The following is a 22,252-nucleotide window of genomic DNA, read 5'->3' as shown; positions in this document are numbered from 1 at the left end:
AGAACAGTAAACAGGTACAACTGAATGGTGAACATCATTTTGCTTGTTAAGTGACTTATATGGCGTTGCTGATGTGTGTGTCATAATTAAAAGCTGTTTTGTGCTAATGGTTCACTTGCACTTAGTACTGCTATGTCATTAGTATCTGTGTATTATAAGTTTTCTTTTTTCAGATAAGCAACTCCCAAGTGAAACCTTATTGTTACATCAGTATACAATCAAAGAAATGCTTTCTGTTGTTTAAATAAAGAAGCATTTTTTCTTATACATTACCAGTACCTGGTTTTTGAGTTGATGCAGTAGATAGGGCCTACATCCATGGGCTCATTGTGTAATTGTTTTGAAAAGTTTGTACAGAGGTTATGGTTTACATCAGTTTACAGCTATAACATTAAGGGATATTACATTTTATGTGAATTATCATGCAGCCATGCAGGTGGGTGACTGTTTCTCATTTTGTTTTTTGCTGGCAGATTATAGAAAGAATTCCTACATTTGAGATTCTATGCAGTCTCTTATGCAATTTTCTTGTTTCATTTGATGGCTGTATGGTTACTTAAACAAACTAACAGTGATGTATCTCACCAATCCTTGTTCAGTCGTAGTACTATTACATCTTTGATGATCTTGGCATTGATGAGAGATTACACTGCAGGAAATCTTATGGCAGTTATCGCAGTAACTGTTGTAATATTGTGCAGTAGCATTTGATGTGCCTCCTCCATTATTCAGTGTTTATTTATTCACTGTAGACAAATGCTAGATTTGATGTCTCAGTTTTACCTGATTGATTAATGGTGTGCTTTTGGAGGGTCAAATGAACCTACTAGTACCAGATGTTCACTTCATCCTGTAGGTAATCACATAGTGCTGTGGGCAATATTTTTCATTGTCAGTGTTAGTTTTTGGAATGTAAGTTGTAATGACAATCTGATGTGTAGTGTAGCCCAAGGTATAGTTGGTGACGGTAATGAATTTGAATAGGAAATCTTAGTTCTTATGAAGTACTGATCTGTAGCATAGCCCAAGGCCTACACAAAGCTAAAACGTAACTGTTTGGTTGTGAGTTAGTGAAGTGGTATCAGAGGCTTCAGTTAATATCTTTCAGATGTACGTCTGAGTTATTGTTTGCACACAGCTTGCAGAACCTGAAGCAGACAAATCGGACAGTTGTGGAAATATTATGCTTAAAAATGGAATGGACAACGGTGCTGTACACCTAAAAGCACACCATTAAATGCAAGATTTGTGCTAGTGATGCCAATATTAGCAATTTCTCAGTCTTCAACAGCATTTTATGTGACTCGCTATATTTCAGATTGCACAGAATCCTTACTGCTTTATCTGGGTAAATTCTCTATTCATATGTTTGCCTGCAGCACATGATATTTGCATTGGTGGGCCACTGAATTACACCTACATTCAATCTATTCTCTTTGATAATTTATTGGAATAGTAGTCAGAAGTTGCACAATGACATTTGTTGTGCATCATCACTCTTTGACATAATCCTCATTGCATAAACATATTTCCCTAATTTTTGGCGTAAAATAACTGTATTCTCCAGAGAGAGGACTGTCAAACACACACGAAGGAAGGCAATTGTTATCATTCAATTTTATTTTCATACCATCATCAGATGCAACATCCCATTGCACTCCATCAGGCTGGAAGTACAGAGGCTTATTTTTACCACCAAGGTTTAAGCTTAGGCAGTGGCTTTCAGAATAATTCCTCAAAACCTGTTAGACAGCAGAACAGTTCACTGCTAGACCACCTCATTTAATCCCCAGCAAACGTCTATTGTTATCCTATGGTTAATTATGCCACAATTGTGCACTGTGGGTTGATCATTTATGTGCAGAGTGAATTTTCAATGCAACATTGCTTGCAGAAGGTACTGACAATTTGCTGACATGAATTTCTCTTCCATTTTTTTGTCTGAACAAAGATTTAGTTCATAATTAACGTCACAGACTATTTTTTGTAGGGATGACCTATAGATATAACCTGCAGCTGGAATTGGCAGCCGCATGCTGATGTTGAAACTTGGAGCTATGCTAGAGAATTCTTGGTCCAGTTTGACAATACAAGGTGGATGTGTATAGGATAAGTACACCAGATTTGCTTGACAACACTTGCCAAATAGTGCTGCCAGTGAAGCCTGGAGGAAGTACTGCATTTCCAAAGTTACCACTCTCTTTTACTTGGTTCACTGCTAAAAATCTTTGTACATTTTCTGACCAAACTGCTATATTTGGACAAAGAAACTCCATGAAATCTTTTAAATGTGATAGTATTATGTATGATGTAATTAGTTTTATGTTCTTCCAAATTGTCATTTGTGAGCCACAGAAAAGTAGCAATAGCTCTGTAAATAATGAAAAATAGTGCATACCAGTAGCTTTTCTATTCCCTTCAGTATTCTCTTTACATTATTACATTTTTTGAATACCTTGAAAAGTCATCCTGTAGGTATGAAAAATGAAGACCCCAGAATTGTTCCTTGTGGTACTTAACACCACACTTTCCAGTATGATTAAAGCCCCTCCCGTGCAGATTTATTTATAGCATAACCTATGATTCAGGTTAGGTTGGAAGCTTTAAATTTGATTGTCAGTTTGTGGAGACAACAAATGTGATAAGAAATAAAGTTTGTGCTAACAGATAGATCTTTAGTGTAGCCCGAGTTCTTCATTCGTCATTGGGTAGATTTGCTCTATGTTTAATGTGCATTATTGCAACAGGGTTTGAATTCTGCTGTGTGGCTGGTTGGTTCAGCCATTTGTTGTGAAACTGTTGTAGGCAACATTCACTAGATATTATTGCAATGTTCCTTAAAAGTATCTAAAACTGCAAGGTAAATTCAGAAATGCTTTAGTTCATAATAGATAAATATGCTACAAGTATTTTTGCTGTAAATTATGTACATGTATTGTACGCAAAGTAAGAAATATTAAGGAGGATCCAATACATAACTTGTACTTCACCTTACAAGAGCTGTATTTATAAACTTCAGCTTCTCTGTGTTTTTTTTTTAGGCATGATTGTAAGAAACTTAGCTATTTATGCAACACGATGAAGTTGCCAATTTATTAAGGAGGAGTTCATAATAAAACTTCGTTAAAGGCACATAATAGATGCATGAACAAACATGCCCTCCTTTCCTTGCTGTCCAGCTTCATTAATAAGTGTATGTGTTAGATCACATTTAGTGGATAATGCTAAGTGCTCATTTCTAAATCATGTTATTTCTTGTTAATACTTCTTCTTTGACAATTGGCTTCTCATTTCAGTCCAGTAATTCTTAAAGCACTTTATATAAGATTGGAATTGAACTGGCTGGTCAGTAGTTTTCAACTATGTCAGCACTACACTTTTCGTGCAGTGGCTAGACTGTTGTGGATTTTAATTTAGATGGAAGCATGCATTTTTTAAACTGTTCTTGAACAGGTGACTGACAAGGGGAATAAATGAGCAATAACATCTTATTTTATTTATTTATTCATCCAGGAATTGTCACACAGTGATGTTGGATTTGTTGTAATAGGACAGTGTACATACATACAGAATATAGAAGTATGCTTTTATGAGGGCAGGGTAGGGGGTTAGCCAGAAAATCTAAATCAGGGTGGCCAAGCAGAGCAAACTTCATCCTTCCAGAATCTCATTCAATTGGTCCCTGTTGTATAAAACATACTTTTGCACTTCATCACTGCCCACACTAAGGACACCTGCTGGTGACTCCTGGCCACAAACACGTTGCTATGCCCGTTGTTCAGAAAAATGCCTCCAGGTGCCTAAATACGCAACTATGCCTCACACAAGTTGTCATGTCCATGTCGTTAGTCCACCTGAAAAACTGAATCAACATCTCCCATGATGAGTGAGATGTTGAAAATAGCTCTGAGCTCTATGGGACTTAACTTCTGAGGTCATCAGTCCCCTAGAACTTAGAACTAATTAAACTTAACTAACCTAAGGACATCATACACATCCATGCCCGAGACAGGATTCGAACCTGCGGCCGTAGCGGTCGCGCTGAGATGTTGAGATCAAGAGAAAGACAAGATGTTACTATCATACACTATAGATCTTGGCACAAGATTTTCTTGTAAAAGCTTAACATTGTGTCTGTGTATTGTAATGTGACAGTGTGTTGTAATTATCCTCTTCTGTTATAAACCCCTATTAAGAGTCCTCAAAGTAATCCTGAGTTGTGTAGTATGCATTATTTATGAAAGATGTTTCAGCTGCCTTTTTAAACAGACATTTTAGTAATCTTTTTTCATCTTCTTGGACAGTTTATTATGTAATTTTATGTCATCATTTCAAATGATGTTTTGAGTTTTTTGTTTACTTTTCTGTGGTAAATCTAAGCCCAGATTGGTTTATGTTGTATGATTATATATAGAACTGCTAGTGAAATACTTAGTTACGGTTTCCCTAATTAGCACAACAGATTTGGTGATGATCCTTCTTAGGATCATCTGTAAATAATTTCACACAACAAGTGGGCCACTACTTCTAGTTATTATTGTTACGGCACTTTTCTGCAGTTTAAAAATGCTGATCATATGTTGTGCCTTCAATCCCCAGAAAAGACGTTGGCTGCTATTCCTCATACACCTAGTGCATCTAGCTTGTTTAGTAGTATTGTGTGGTCAACAACTCCCAGAGCCTTGGAAAAGTCTTAGCATATGCCTGTAACATGGTCATCCTTGTCAAGAGCTTTAAGTACCACTTTCATGAACTATGTAATGGTTGATATTTTACTTCTCCCTCTTAGGAAACAAACAGTGCTTCATTAAGAATGTTGTACTTATTCATGTAACTCACTAGTCTATCTTTCATGATTAATTCAGTTATTCTTAAGAATGCAGGCAGCAATGAAACAGGTGTACAGTTTTCAGTACAATCCACATTACCATTTCTTAATAAAGGCTCAACTTATGTGTGCTTTAGGTATTCTGGGGAAAAACACCAGAACTAAAGGAGATATTTATTATGTTTGTTAATGAGGCTTGTATGCTGTCTATGAACACTTTTGGAACAGAGAGTGGAACCTAATCTGTGCCTGGTGGCTTCTAATTTTTTAATATCTGTATTGCCTTCCTGACTTCAAACTCTTTTTTTTGGGGAACATCATTGTGCTTGATGTGTAAGTTGTAATGAGTGCTATAAGTGTTTTAAGAAGATAGTGTTGCAACTTCTCCTCATTACCAGAGGAACAGTCACTTAAAAAATTTCCCACGTCCTGAGGATGTTCTGTTATTCTACCCCCGTTTTGATTTGTTTGTTATACTTGCCTGCCTTTTCCAGTTTCATGTGTTATGACAGCCCATACTACTTTAAAAAATTTTGCTGAATATAATGAGGTAGATGCCAAATGCATCAATTTCCCAAATCATTTCTTAATGATTGTACAATGGTTTTCTTCCTGTTTTTGAGAGCTGCATTTCACAGCGATGCAAGTCATCTTTTTGGAATGTCTGTGCCAATTCTTGGAGTTGTGTCATTATCTCCACTCACTTTTGAGAATCCCACCCATATTGTTTCTAACTTTCATTCCTGCACATAATTTCTCTATTTAGCTTACTCACTTTTCATGCACCACATTTCCATTTCGTCTTCCAATGTGCTGTAAATTAAATTAGTGCCGTTAATTCACATATGTCTACTAGAGATTGCGTATTGAATTTAACACTGAATGAAACTTTCTTCGAGTCCTTAGCACAGTATCACTGCAGGCCCAGACTTTTCAGATCACTCTGAACATGCAGCTGCCACTCATTGTTCAAAAGTATGAAGTCCTCAGTCATATATGAAAGTTTTGAGAATTCTGTGAACGAGAAGATAGGATGTTTGACTGAAAAATTAACAAGTATGTTGTCAAAATATAAGCGGCAGTCAAATGCAGATGTGACATATAGAAAAAAAGTAAACTATTCATGCATTGTTGGAGACTAGTGAGCCATCATAATTTTTATATTAAGAATTGAAAATCTTCGAAGTCAAGATTGCAAATAAATTTTTGTTTCGGTGACTAGTTTCAGCTATATGTGAGCCATCTTCAGATCCAAGATATGTAATTGCACATGAGAATACAGCAACTTGCAGAAATCACAGGTGTATAATACAAAACCCCACATAAATTTATAGCAAAGTTCAAAAGTAAGTAAGTAAGTAATTACAGGATAGAAACCATAAAAAACATTCATCATTATTGTCATTGTCATGACAGCTCAACACATCATTAAAATCTGTTTTAAAATTTAAAACATCCGCGCAGAATGTATAGGTAAAACAACTTTACATTGCTTGTAACCAGGCGAGTAAAATGAAGGTCATAAAAGTGAAAAAAATGTACATAACAATAGGGTAGAGGCAGTGAAAATGAGAAAATATTTACATAAGTCAAAACTGTGCACTAAAATGAATATGTATGCAAAACATATCATCTTACCTAAAGGATTATGCCGTTAAAACTTGGTAACTGACACAATTTAACCAGTATTTGTGTTATCTCATAGTAGAGACCATCATGAGTACATTATTACAATGTGATATATGATAACAATACTGCAGTTATTGACCGTTACAATGAGCAAGAAATGCGCATCATGTAACCAAGTGTGACCAGTTCTGCAAGAAGAGGAGACATGTCCACTAAGTTCGATAAGCAGCTTGAGGTGATCATCACTAGGTGGTGTTAACAGTTGGCTACGTAACTTACATGACTATAAAATTTAATAGAAATACAGGATATAAATGTATTTATAACAAAATTGTAACCATCTGCACAGTTCACCATACAACTGAACCAATTGGTCTTTAACTGATAACATCATGACATATGATAATAACAGCCTGCCAAAATTATATAAACCAGGTGTTCCAATTTTATGTAATATTCTACACAACAGGTAATTTACGAACATTAACCATTGTTAACCATAGTCTCAGGATGTTTAAACATTAAATTACTTACCTTCATAACAAACCAAAATATAAGGGCTATTGTTAACATACAAAATTATGGATCATAACTGAAGTTGAAATAACGGTACCACAATTTTTGTCATAATGATGATAACAAGTAATAACAGATTACTCAGTTACTGAAAAGAAAAAAGATACAAAATATGGTATAATACAAATGACATATTATTAAAGTAATCAAACTGCATATAGCTCGGTAGCTATATACCTACCATGCACATACATAAAGGTTGCAGAACCTAGGTCAGTGGAATGTATCTTAATCTTACACTCCAGAAAACAATGGCAGTCGTTGCTTGAGGGCAAGATGTAATATTGCTCGGTGTCTAACCACAGAAATATATTTATTGCAACCAATATCGCAACACAGTCCACAACAAGGTTAACAATCTCAATTTTTATGTGTATAGACAGAAGTGGCGAGTGAAATTTTGTGCCAAGACCAGGAAACAAAGCCAGGTCTCATGCTTACTAGGCAGGTGTGCTAGCCACTAAGCCACCTTGGCACAGCGGTTCGCACAACTGCTCGGATTACCCTCGCATGTCTCCCTCCTCGATCCAGATTATCACTGCCGACACAGTCTACTTTAAATTCCCCCTTATGCACTAACAGAATTCTTGGCCTTGGTACAAATTTTCACTCACCACTTCAGTCTATACACACAAAAATCATATATGTTTGAGACCAGTAAAGTCTCTGAAATTGTGTCATTTCCTTTGTATATGTAATTATCTGCTATGCAGAATTAACCTGTGAAAATGAGTCTTAGTAGTCATCCAATTCTAGGTAGTGATGTTGCGTGAGGCTAGGTTAAACAGATATAAGGCGAGAACTAATAAGACAAAGTATAATGGTATACTTCTGTAGTGTACATAATGTACATGTGTCTGAAGAGAACATGTTGATTATTGGAGAGCTAGGTGTGACTGCACTGATACCTTGATTATTGGCAATTAATGAATAGTAAATCACAGTAAATCTATTATTAGTGTGCTTATTGCATTTCTGAGCTTTCACAGCCATATAAAACATATGAATACTTACTATATGCTGACAGCAGCTAGCACTCATGGAGATCGATTCACTCAGGGCTTAGGTAGTAAGGTTACCCAAAGATCTACATTACCTGTATGAGTGCTACCTGCTGTTAGTATAACTATGTACTCATATGTCTTACATGCCTATGAAAACTCAGCAATGTAAATAAGCATATCAATAATATATTTCATACTATGGTTCTCCATTTAACATTTGCCAATAGCCAAGGTATCAATATATGTTATATCTGTGTCACACTGCTACTGGATTCTTTTTAAACTCATGTACATTACATACAATGCAGTTTTACAGGAGTATGTTGTTATACATGGTCCTAGACAAACAAATTAATCATATTAGTTCCTATCTTATACTTGAAGTAACGTAGACCTTGGGCCACACCACTGCTTAAAATTAGGTGACAACTATGACTCATCTTTATGGTTGCTTTGTATATACATATGTATACTGTAATATGTTGTCCTAGGTAGGAGTTTATTCGTATTGTTCTCCTGTTATGTACCTGTTACAGCATATACCTCGATTAACCTTACTACCTATTCAGAGGCTTCCTTTACCAGGATACAGATTTTTTAAAAAAATTCCATCTGAGTCCATAGATGTATCACGGCACTGCACTGAACAGATATTTGAATGTTATGCAGGGACAGTTGAATTTAATGAAACCAAACTTCTAATTTTTGTTGTTTATAGGTCCCCTAACTCTGACTTCAGAGCATTTCTGCTCAAGCTAGAGAGGGTTCTTGCTGCACTTTATAGGAAGTACCAGAAATTAGTTATATGTGGTGACTTCAATATTAATTTTGTATATGATTGTGCAAGAGAAAGGATCTTGGTAGATCTCCTAAATCCATATGATATGACGCAGATATTGTGTTTTTTCCAACTAGGGTGCAGGGGTACAGTACCACAGCCATAGACAATATTTTTATTCATTCTTCTTCACTAGATGAGCATTCTGTTTGTGAAAGGGTGAATGGCCTTCCAGACCATGTTGAACAAATTTTAACACTAAAAGGCCTTTGTACTCAAACAGGTGTCATATATAATTAATTACTATTTAGGAAAGCTAATCCAACGGCAACAGAGAGTTTTTCAAGTCTCGTCAGGAACAAGAGTGGCAGGATATTTATAGTGCCCATAACATATATCACAAATATAATGCTTTCCTTAACACATTTATCATGCTCTTTGAGAGATGGTTTCCACTGGAACGTTCTGAACAGGGCACTAGCAGTAAAAGGGAGCCTGGGTGGCTGACTAGTGGGAAAAGGATATCATGTAGAACAAAGCAAGAATTATATCAAAATGTTAGAAGTAGTCACAATCAAGCTACAGTTGCCCATTACAAACAGTATTGTAAGGTGCTTAAAAATGTTACTAGGAAGGCAAAGAGTATGAGGTGCACAAAGAGAATAGCTAATTCACAGGATAAAATTAAAACCATATGGCCAGCTGTGAAGGTAGTGTGTGGTCAGCAGCACAAGGTCGACACATAAAGTCAGTTAGTAGTAAAAACTGATAAATCAGATATATGTACAGTATTTAACAATCATTTTCTGAGCATTACTGTTGAATTAAATAAAAATTGAGTTTCTATGGGGAATCATATAACTCTCTTGGCAAATGCCTTTCCGAGATTAATGTCTGAAATACTCCTCTGTGATACAGACAAGGGGGAGATTGAGTCACTAATTAAATCACTGAAGACTAAGCACTCTCATGGATATGATGGAGTGCCTAGCAGAATATTAAAGTACTGTGCTGCACATGTTAGCCCTACTTAGTCATATTTGTAATTTTTCTTTTATGAAAAGTCAGTTTCCTGAATGATTAAAGTACTCAGTAGGAAAGCCGCTTTATAAAAAGGGAGAAAGGGACAATGTAGACAATTTTAGACCTATTTCTATGCCATCAGTGTTTGCTAAAGTTTCTGAAAAGGCAGTGTATGTAAGTATAATTCATCATTTTATATCACATAATTTGCTACCAGATGTACAGTTCGGCTTTAGAAGCCATTTAACAACTGAAAATACTATATTCTCTTTCCTCTGTGAGGTACTGGATGGGTTAAACAAAAGGTTTCAAATGCTAGGCCTTTTTTTTTTTTTTTTTTTTTTTTTGTTTAACTGAGGTGTTTGATTGTGTTGATCACAAAATATTGCTCCAGAAGTTGGACCATTACAGAATACAGGGACTAGCTCACAATTGGTACACCTCTTATTTTAACAACAGACAGCAAAAGGTTATTATTCACAGTGTTGAGATGACTGTGATGTAGAGTCTGAGTGGGGTACAGTCAAATGGGGGGGTGCCCCAGGGATCAGTGTTGGGGCCACTCCTGTACCTTATTTATATAAATGATATGCCCTCTAGTATCATGGTTAACTCTAAAATATTTGTGTTTGCTGAGGACACTAGCTTGGTAGTAAAGGATGTTGTGTGCAACATTGGCTGTTTCAAATAGCACAGTTCATGACATAGTTCATGGCTAAACTAACACTAAATCACAGTAAGACTCAGTTTTTACAGTTTCTAATACACAATTAAACAAAACCTAACATTTTAATTTCACAGAATGGACATACAATTAGTGAAACTGAACAGTTCAAATTTCTAGCTTTTCAGATAGATAGTAAACTGTTGTGGAAAGCCCAAATTCAAGATCTTGTTCAAAGACTTAAATGCTGCCATTTTTACTATTTGAATGGTATCTGAAGTAAGTGATTGTTCGTCACGAAAATTAGTCTACTTTGCTTATTTTCATTCACTTATGTCTTATGGTACTATATTTCGGGGTAACTCTTCCCATTCTGAAAGAATATTTTTGGCTCATAAACGGGTAGTTTGGGCAATAAGTGGTGCAAGTTCGCGAATCTCATGTCGACCCCTGTTTGTAGACATAGTGTGGGTATGTTGACATTGGCGTCTCTATATATATTTTTTACTGTCATTTCTTGTTAACAATATCAGCTTATTTCCAAAAATAAACAGCTTTCACTCACTTATTACTTGGCAGAAATCCAACCGGCTTTTGGATCAGACTTTCTTAACTCTTGTGCAGGAAGGAGTGCAGTATACTGTTGCATCCATTTTCAGTAAGCTACCACAAGGATTCAAAAACCTTAGCAGTAATTCACACACTTTCAAATCAAAACTGAAGAGTTTCCTCATGGGTCACTCCTTCTATCATGTTGAGGAGTTCCTTGAAAAAATTAAGCTGATTCTTATGTTATATTATTGACTGTGTTTACTGAAACTTATGGCTTGAGTTTTTTTTGGGTTCATAAACATTTTATTTTTATCTGTTATTACCTTTATTTTGTAATTTCATGTTCTGACACATTCCATGGCCTTGGAGATTTGCTCCTCGATTTGGTTCAAATGGTTCAAATGGCTCTCAGCACTATGGGACTTAACATCTGTGGTCGTCAGTCCCCTAGAACTTAGAACTACTTAAACCTAACTAACCTAAGGACATCACACACATCCCTGCCCGAGGCAGGATTCGAACCTACGACCGTAGCGGTCACGCGGTTCCACACTGAAGCGCCTAGAACCGCACGGCCACACCGGCCGGCCCTCAATTTGGTCCTATGGAACTTTATGTGTGGAAAAAAAAAAAAAAAAAAAAAAAAAAAAAAAAACTAACTAACTCCTGAGTGACGTGCTAGCTGCTGTTTGTGCACTTGGCAGGCATCTACCTACTGAGCTATATGCAGTTTTATTACTTTTATAATATGTCATTTGTATTATGACACATTTTGTATCCTTTTCCTTTACAGTGATTCAGTAATCTGTTATTACTTATTATCGTCTGACGAAAATTGTGGAACCATTATTTCGACTTCATGTATGGTCCATAATTTTGTATGCCAACAATCGTCCTTATACTCTGCTATGTTATGAAGACATGTAATTTAATGTTTAAACATCCCGAGACTGTGACTAATGATGGTTAATACTTTTAAATTACCTGTTTGGTAGAATATTACATAAAATTGGGGCACTTGTATAATTTTAGTGGGCTGTTAATGTCATGTCATGTTGTTATCAGTTGAAGCCCTATTTGTTCAATTATAAAGTGAACTGTACTAATGTTTACAGTTTTGTTATAAATACATTAATATCCTCAAGGCATCAAGACTTTGTAACTAGGAGTCTAAAAAGCTGACCTTGCCTAGGGCATCGGATGGGTCACAGGTGGCAGATAGTGAATGTTCTATCAGATAAGGTGGACATCTGTGAATACAGAATAAGCAGTCTCGAACCAAGGCAAAACAAAACCAAATCCATATTGTGTCTGTCTCGTAGCAAGCAGCAAACTGGTCAGTGTCTGTTCACAAGTCGTGCACCTGAAATTTATATTCTGGAACTACAACCCTTCTAGTCTCAAAAATCTGAGTTCACTCAGTGAGTCTACTCAACCCCTCCTGACTCCAGGTACAATCATCATGGAGCATTTGGTAATCACAGTATTACCCCAGGTGGTCAATCCACCACCAGTATTACTGGCACAACTGGTCTTTCGGATTCTCGGGCGGCCAGGTTAAAACGCAGTATGATCCAGCAGAGGAAGTCGTAGTCCTCTGGTCAACTTAAAAACAAATACTTTTTGCAATACTTAACATATAAACACTTTCACTACCAAGTACACTCATAAATTGAAGATATATTAAAAGAACAGAATATTCAAATTGTGGCACTTCAAGAAACATGAATGATGGACTACAACACCATTGATTTCAGCAATTATCATCTTTTTAAAAATAAAACTGATAAAAGAATACTTAATTATACACCACATCTGGGAGTTACTTTTGCAGTCTCCAAAAGTATTTTAAATTCAGTAATGGAGGTAAAACCCATTAATAATAGACTAATGACAGTTTCTCTTAAATGTGCAAAATAAAGCATACACTTTAGTTAGTGCCCATACGCCAGTCAGTGAGGATAACCGTTAAAAACAGAAAAAGTTGATAATGCTCGGGAAACATGAGAAAGCATCCTCTCAAAAATTCCTTCAAACCAAGGTAAAACTTTAATGGGTGATTTTAATGCTCAATTAGATAAAGAGAAAAAATATAAGAAAACAGTGGGTGGATTTCCTATGCATAAAAGGACAAACAAAAGTAGCCAGAGACTTGTTGAAGCATGCAAATATTTTACCTTAAAATTATGTCAAGACATTTTAAGAAGATACCTTTGAAACAAAACAACTAGACAGGCACCAAGTACATTTATTGGGGAATTTTAAATCGATCATGTAGCAGTTTTGTACCTTAACTACAAAGAAATTTTAAATGTTTTAGTTAGGAAAGGAGCTAATATTTATTCTGACCATTATGTAATGCAAATACAAGTAATACTTCAACATCAAAAACTCTTCAAAACAAAAAATGTTATCCCAAAATTTGACACTGCTGAAATAACCCCAATTCTTACAAGCAAACTTGACAAAAAACAAGCAAACAGTTGGCAAAGCCTAAAAGAAAAGTTCATCAAAACAGTGGAGAATTTAATTCTGCTTCAAAAGAAACAGTAACACCTTTTGTGGAACACGGATTGTGAAACAGCAGTTAAGTCTCGGCATGAGACATTCAAGAATTGGAATAGTAACAGAACTGAAAACACGTACATCTTTCTAATTGTAAGAAAAGAAACATCTCAATTAATCTGACAGACTAAAGGAAACTATGAAAATGCCCAACTTTTAGAAATCGAAAAAGACTTCCAAAAGAACAACACAGTAAACATTTTATAAAACATTCAAAACAAAACTAACCAGTTTTCAACTTCAAAGTCTTTGCTTCAGAAATGAAAATGGCAGTTTGGCTTTAACAACCAGGAAAATTGTAAGGTACTTGCTAATTATGTTGAAAAACTTTTAAACTGTCCAGAACCAGCAAATAAATTTCAACCACAGCAAACTAACAACACAATCAAAATAGCTAAACAAATTAAGAGACTAAAAACAATAAAGCATCTGGAGGAGATGGCATAATTGCAGAACTACTAAAATCGGTTGGCCGTAACGGTGTAAAAGAGATCACTCAAGTAAGAGGACATATGTAGCAAACTGAGAAAATACCTGAGGACTGAAAAACTGCCCTAATTCATGTCCTGCATAGAAAAGGGGGTAGAACAGACGTTAATAATTACGGAGGAATTTCTTGTCTCTCGCTCACACACAAAATTCTCTCACAATGTTTACCTGATTGAGCCCAAGAACAGTTAAAACCTAAAATTGGTGAATACCAAGCAGGCTTTAGACCAAACAGATCCTGTCTGGAACAAATGCTTAATTTAAAACTAATCCTTAGACTACAAAGGATTTCTAGTAACAATATTATACGTATATTTGTGGATTTTAAAAAGCCTATGACACAGCATACCATGAATCTCTCTTCCATATTTTAAAGGAACAAGGGCTAGATAACAAAACTCTAACAGTGATTAAGGAAACATTAACTGACACTATGGCTGAAGTTAAATTCGTGGCAGAAATTTTGGTGTAAAGACTGGTGTTAGACAGGGAGATGGACTGTTCCCATTACTGTTTATCTGTGTTTTGGAAAAGATAATTGCAGAAAGGTGAGAGCAATAGTCGAGTCAAAATATAGATTAATCAATCAATCAAGTTAGGTAGAAGTAATATTATAGAGTAGATTGCCTAGCCTTTACAGATAATTTGGCAGTTTTAATTAGGGATTTTACCTCAGCTCAAAAACAAATTGAAATTGTTAAAGAAGTTGTGGGGAAAAGTAGGACTACAAATATCATTGAAAAAACAGAATATATGACAGGCAACAAACAAACACCAAAGTTTTTGAACATAAAATATGGGAAAATGAAAAGGGTTTCTCTGTTTAAATACCTGGGGGAAATCATACAAGAAGATGGTCTGGAAAAACCTGCAAATTAAGTTTGCTGTCAAAAAATGGCAACTGCATTCAGTTCAGATTAACACAAAATATTTATTATAAAAAAATCATTTTGTAAATTCCGTAAACTTAGGCATTATAGCACTGTAATCAAACTTAAATGTCTTTGTTGGAGCAGAAACTTTAATTTTAAATAGAAAGAGGGATGTTGAAGAAATTCAAAAGAAAGAAAGATTATTAGGAAAATATTAGGCCCCAAAGTTACTGATGGAGAAACTTGTAGCCTGAGAAGTAATAAGGAAATAGAAGAATACAGAGACATACATGGTGACATGAGAAAACGAAGACTTAAATTTTATGGGCACATTAAAAGAATCGCACCCACTACGTTGACAAAACAAACAGTAGAATTCTACAAAAACATAACTAAGGCCAAAACTCTGCCAGTTAAATAGATCACTTTGATTAAGGAAGATCTTAATGTAGCTGGTGTAATTCAGGTAGACGTTACAGATAGAAAAGACAAAAGATATTTGATTGGAAATTTGGCCAAAGGGAAAACAGACTGGAACACTGTGGTCTGATGAAAGAAAGAGATCTCATTCTGAAAGGATGAAACAAATTTGGACACAAAGAAAGGCCAACCATCAAAAGCAACATTGATTGATCGTACCTTACATGGTCATATTGGTTCCATATGTGAACAATAAATAAACATTTATACCTTGTATTTCTATGAAATTTTATGAGAACTTTAAGTTTTTATGTAAGTTACATAGCACCTAGCTATCATCGCCTCAAGCTGCTTATCGAACTTAGGGACCATCAGTCACCTCTTCACTGCAGAACTGGCTACACATTTACATGATGTGTAATGCTGTTGTAAGTTGCTATATTATCATATGCAATTTTATATAGTAGATCTGAAGATGGCTCATGTGTAGCTGAAACTATTAAGCAAAATAAAAAATTATTTGCAGTCTTGACCTTTCAGATTTTCAATCTTTAATATAACAAATATCTTTCTTCAGGGCTCCAAAAATATGGAAATTGCACAGGACTGCATGAAGGGTGTGCAACAGCTTTCCAGCAAAACTTCTGCAACATGTTTGAAACAACTTTGGCAATACATGAAGAAAGACATACATAGCCATCTATTTTCTGTGGATGAAGAGGTGCACACCTGGGTACAATCGTGGTTCTGTAGGCATCCACAGATATTTTTCCATGAAGGCAGTGACCATTTGTCTCCGAGTGGAATAAGTGTATTAACAGTTATTGTGATTACTTTTGAAATAATAAAAAGTTTACTTTGTTTCCGTATGTCTTGTTTTCATCTGATTGACCCTTACAGTTACATTCAGCTAAATCCTGTGGGTTGTATTCATGACAACTCACTATGATGTAGAATGAGCCAGTAAATTTATAAATAAGATAGATAATCCGCTTGGTGGCCATTTACGTAACTGGATATTATTCACATTTTTTACCTATACCAAAATTGATAAGTAGAATCCAGCTACATACTGTACATACTATTTGTTTAGAAATTCATTTATGGAGTAGGAGGAGTAGTGCTGAAATGATTTAAAACTTTCATTGCTTGCCAGCAACTTTAATTCACAATTTCTGTGCAAGAGTAAGGTTAATTTGAGAGTATTAGAAGCTAGTTTTGTCCATGGTGTTATATTTACAAATGCTACAATTATTTTCAAATTATGACTGATCCTTCAGCAGAAACTTTGTAAGAGAGTAAGTGTAATGTCCCCTCATGAACCACGGACCTTGCCATTGGTGGGGAGGCTTGCGTGCCTCAGCGATAGAGATAGCCGTACCTTAGGTGCAACCACAACGGAGGGGTGTCTGCTGAGAGGCCAGACAAACGTGTGGTTCCTGAAGAGGGGCAACAGCCTTTTCAGTAGTTGCAGGGGCAACAGTCTGGATGATTGACTGATCTGGCCTTGTAACATTAACCAAAACAGCCTTGCTGTGCTGGTACTGTGAACGGCTGAAAGCAAGGGGAAACTGCAGCTGTAATTTGTACTGAGGCCATGCAGCTCTACTGTATGGTTAAATGATGATGGCGTCCTCTTGGGTAAAATATTCCAGAGGTAAAATAGTCCCCCATTCAGATCTCTGGGCGGGGACTACTCAGGAGGGTGTTGTTATCAGGAGAAAGAAAACTGGCGTTCTACGGTTCAGAGCATGGAATGTCAGATCCCTTAATTGGGCAGGTAGGTTAGAAAATTTAAAAAGGGAAATCGATAGGTTAAAGTTAGATATAGTGGGAATTAGTGAAGTTCGGTGGCAGGAGGAACAAGACTTTTGGTCAGGTGAATACAGGGTTATAAATACAAAATCAAATAGGGGTAATGCAGGAGTAGGTTTAATAATGAATAAAAAAAATAGGAGTGCGGGTAAGCTACTACAAACAGCATAGTGAACGTATTATTGTGGCCAAGATAGACACGAAGCCCGTGCCTACTACAGTAGCAAAAGTTTATATGCCAACTAGCTCCACAGATGACGAAGAGATTGATGAAATGTATGATGAGATAAAAGAAATTATTCAGATAGTGAAAGGAGATGAAAATTTAATAGTCACGGGTGACTGGAACTCGATAGTGGGAAAAGGAAGAGAAGGAGTAGGTGAATATGGAATGGGAGTAAAGAATGAAAGAGGAAGCTGCCTGCTAGAATTTTGTACAGAGCATAACTTACTCATAGCTAACACTTGGTTCAAGAATCATAAAAGAAGGTTGTGTACATTAAAGAAGCCTGGAGATACTGGAAGGTCTCAGATAGATTATGTAATGGTAAGACAGAGATTCGGGAACCAGGTTTTAAATTGTAAGATATTTCCAGGGGCAGATGTGGACTCTGACCACAATCTATTGGTTATGAACTGTAGATTAAAACTGAAGAAACTGCAAAAAGGTGGGAATTCGAGGAGATGGGACCTGGATAAACTGAAAGAACCAGAGGTTGTAGAGAGCTTCAGGGAGAGCATTATGGAATGATTGACAAGAATGGGGGAAAGAAATACAGCAGAAGAAGAATGGGTAGCTTTGAGAGATGAAATAATGAAGGTAGAAGAGAATCGAGTAGGTAAAAAGATGAGGGCTAATAGAAATACTTGGGTAACAGAAGATATATTGAATTTAATTGATGAAAGGAGAAAATATAAATATGCTGTAAATGAAGCAGGCAAAAAGGAATACAAACATCTCAAAAATGAGATCGACAGGAAGTGCAAAATGGCTAAACAGGGATGGCTGGAAGACAGATGTAAGGATGTAAAGGCGCATATCACTAGGGGTGAGATAGATACTGCCTACAGGAAAATTAAAGAGACCTTTGGAGAAAGGAGAACCACTTGCATGAATATCAAGTGCTCACATGGAAACCCAGTTCTAAGCAAAGAAGGGAAAGTAGAAACGTGGAAAGAGTATATATAGGGTCTATACAAGGCGATGTTCTTGAGGACAATATAATAGAAATGGAAGAGAATGTAGATGAAGATGAAATGGGAGATATGATACTGCATGAAGAGTTTGACAGAGCACTGAAAAACCTAAGTCGAAACGAGGCCCCGGGCGTAGACAACATTCCATTAGAACTACTGACAGCATTGGGAGAGCCAGGCCTAACAAAACTGTACCATCTAGTGAGCAAGATGTATAAGACAGGTGAAATACCCTCACACTTCCGGAAGAATATAATAATTCCAACCCCAAAGAAATCAGTTGTTGACAGACGTGAAAATTACCATAATAGCAGTTTAATAAGCCACGGCTGCAAAATACTAACACGAATTCTTTACAGACGAATGGAAAAACTAGTCGAAGCCGACCTCGGGGAAGATCAGTTTGGATTCCGTAGAAATGTTGGAACACATGAGGCAATATTGACCCTACGACTTATCTTAGAAAATATATTAAGGAAAGGCAAACCGACATTTCTAGCATTTGTAGACTTAGAGAAAGCTTTTGACAATGTTGACTGGAATACTCTCTTTCAAATTCTAAAGGTGGCAGGGGTAAAATACAGGGAGCGAAAGGCTATTTACAATTTGTACAGAAACCAGATGGCAGTTATAAGAGTCGATTGGGATGAAAGGGAAGCAGTGGTCGGGAAGGGAGTGAGACAGGGTTGGAGCCTCTCCCCGATGTTATTCAATCTGTATATTGAGCAAGCAGTGAAGGAAACAAAAGAAAAATTTGGAGAAGGTATTAAAATCCATGGAGAAGAAATAAAAACTTTGGAAAGGAGGATATAAGATGAACATCAACAAAAGCAAAACGAGGATGATGGAATGTAGTCAATTTAAATCTGGTGATGCTGTTGGATTTAGATTAGGAAATGAGACACTTAACGTAGTAAATGAGTTTTGCTATTTGGGGAGCAAAATAACTGATGATGGTCGAAGTAGAGAGGATATAAATTGTAGAGTGGCAATGGCAAGGAAAGTGTTTCTGAAGAAGAGAAATTTGTTAACATCGAGCATAGATTTAAGTGCCAGGAAGTCGTTTCTGAAAGTATTTGTATGGGGTGTAGCCATGTATGGAAGTGAAACATGGACGATAAATAGTTTAGACAAGAAGAGAATATAAGCTTTCAAAATGTGGTGCTACATAAGAATGCTGAAGATTAGATGGGTAGATCACATAACTAATGAGGAGGTATTGAGTAGAATTGGTGAGAAGAGAAATTTGTGGCACAAATTGACTAGATGAAGGGATCGGTTGGTAGGGCATATTCTGAGGCATCAAGGGATCACCAATTTAGTATTTGAGGGCAGCGCGGAAGGTAAAAATCATAGAGGGAGACCAAGAGATGAATACACTAAACAAATTCAAAATGATGTAGGTTGCAGTAGGTACTGGGAGATGAAGAAGCTTGAACAGGATAAAGTAGCATGGAGAGCACCAAACCAGTCTCAGGACTGAAGGCCACAACAACAAGTGTACTGTGGGACTGTTGTTGATATGCATAATACTTTTAAACTGTTGCTTACATGAAGATTGAGGATGGGTGCCAGATATTTTTACAACATGTTTATGAGCAGTGAATAGTCTGTGCTTTGTTAAACTTCCCACAAAATTATTCCATGTGATATCAATTAATCGCCGTGTACAAAACGAACTAATTCCATTATGCTTTCATGTCCAAAAGCAGCAATTACACCTCAAGCAAATGTTGCAAACACAAGTGTTTGAGAAAATCTGTTATATTTGAGTTTCAATTCAAGTTATTATGTACATTTACATGCAGGAATTGTGAAAAAACCAATTTTGCATAATTCATTTCCTCCATACTGTATTGTTATTGATGAAGATATATCATGTGTTGTACATAACTGAATGAACAGTGCTTTTTCTAAGTTAAGCTTATTTTCTAACCACTAATCAGTAAAACTTTTTCTGGCATAATTAACATTAACTCATTCTGAAAGCCAAGAAAACTCTACAAAAGTAAATAAATTAATTTAAAAAAATTAGCTGTGCAAGAAACTAGATTGCCAAATGAAGTACATTGCAGATGGCTCAAAAGTAAAACAGACAGAATAATTCTTAAAAATATGTCCCATCTGGGAGCTGCATTTTTAGTTTCACCAGATGTTTTTAGTGCCATAATCCAAGTAAAGTGTGTCAGCACTAAATTTATGACAGATTCCTTGGAATGTGCAAATAAAATGTCTGCAATAGTTAATACCAATGAACCAAGAAAATAGTTTCTTTATTCACCATTGACCACCTGAGGTGGAATAGGTAATTTACATGGATATCATGTAACATTTTCCTTGAATAGTACCTTAAAGCTAAATGAGCATTGCAAATAGTGCCCATAGATGATAACGTACACCATAACATAAGATAAATACATTCAGTGACATCACATAATGAAATTCTTAAAAATTAATGTCAATTGATTTTATATTCATAAATTCTGTTATATTGTAAAAATGATTGATTAGTAACCAGTTTAGTAGCTTGCTCCTGAAGCTACTTATGTGAGCTGACTGAGAAGAAAACGGAAGTTTATTAAATATTTTTAGACTATTGATTAGTTGGGAATTCCCTGTTCTTGCCAGCCTGTGCCTAGGTATGTCTAATTTTGTTTTGCCTCTGGTATTATGGTGGTGTATGTTTTCCCTCATTTCAAAATCTGCTATATTGTTTTTTGCATACAATGCTGAGGCGTATATATAAAGATTAATAACTGCTAATATTTTCAGCTGAATGAACAGTGGACGGCAGTGCTCTGATCTACCAGAATTGCTCATTGCCCTTATCACTTTCTTCTGAATTTTTAGAACTTCAGTGATGTGAAGAGAGTGTCCCCATATCAGCAGTCCATACTCTATATGTGACTAAAAGAGTCCAAAATAAATAACTCTTAAATATTCTTTTGTCACCAGGCTCCTCAGTTTCCACATTAAATATGTAACTTGAGACAATTTTGTGCAGGTATGGTTGATGTGTGATTCCCACGTTAACTTAGAGTCGACATGAATTCCTAGAATTTTAACTGCTTTCACTTCCACTTCTTTTCACAATCCTAGTACAATCTGTTGGTTTTTATCAGGATTGCAAAGCAGTGTATTTGATGAGAACCAATTTAGTGCTGCTTGCAGGCCATCTTGCATCATATCTTGCAGAACTGATATGTTCTCATGCTGAACAAGCAAAGTTGTGTCATCAGCATAACAAATAACAGTATTGGGGATACAATGGGGTAAATCATTGACTGCAATTATAAAAAAGAAGGGCCCAAGGACAGAACCTTGTGGGACTCCTGTCTTAACTTCTAGCAATTGTGAGTCTTTGTTTCATAGAATTTGAGTTTAGCAAGTAAGATGGTATGAGAAATGCAGTCAAATGCCTTACTTAAATCACATAAAAGAAGTGAGGCTTTATTTTTATTCTCGAAGGCTGTTATTACTTCATTCACAATTGAAAGAACAGCAGTGGTGGTATTTCTTCCCTTGCGGAAGCCAAATTGACTATTAGAGAGTAAGTTATGCGACTCAAAGTAGTAGTTTAGTTGGTTATAAGTAAGAGATTCAAATATTTTCGAGAAAATGGGAACTGTTGAAACTGGTCAGTAATTTTTGAGATCATGTTTATCCCCTTTTTTATACACTGGGATAACTTTCGATATTTTTAGAGTTGTAGGGTGGACTCCAAACTCTAGACACCTATTAAACAGAAAGGCCAGTGGTTCACTAATTATATGCACTGTTTTTTTAATTATGTAATTGGACGACCAAGAGTAGTCCATGCTCTTGGAGTTTGAGAACTTT

The 22,252-nt window shown here is 36.0% G+C and overlaps 1 protein-coding gene across 3 annotated transcripts in view; it reads left to right on the top strand.

The window, feature by feature from the left end:
• The window catches only part of LOC124723002 (DNA fragmentation factor subunit beta), a 148,960-nt gene that overhangs the window by 35,004 nt on the left and 91,704 nt on the right, over nt 1-22,252 (top strand). The gene's annotated exons all lie outside the window — the stretch shown is intronic.

The sequence above is a fragment of the Schistocerca piceifrons genome, chromosome X (genome assembly GCF_021461385.2).
Source record: "Schistocerca piceifrons isolate TAMUIC-IGC-003096 chromosome X, iqSchPice1.1, whole genome shotgun sequence".
Taxonomy (NCBI): Eukaryota; Metazoa; Arthropoda; class Insecta; order Orthoptera; family Acrididae; genus Schistocerca; species Schistocerca piceifrons.
The sequence above is the reverse complement of the archived record's forward strand: the minus strand, read 5'-3'. Positions and strand labels throughout refer to the sequence as shown.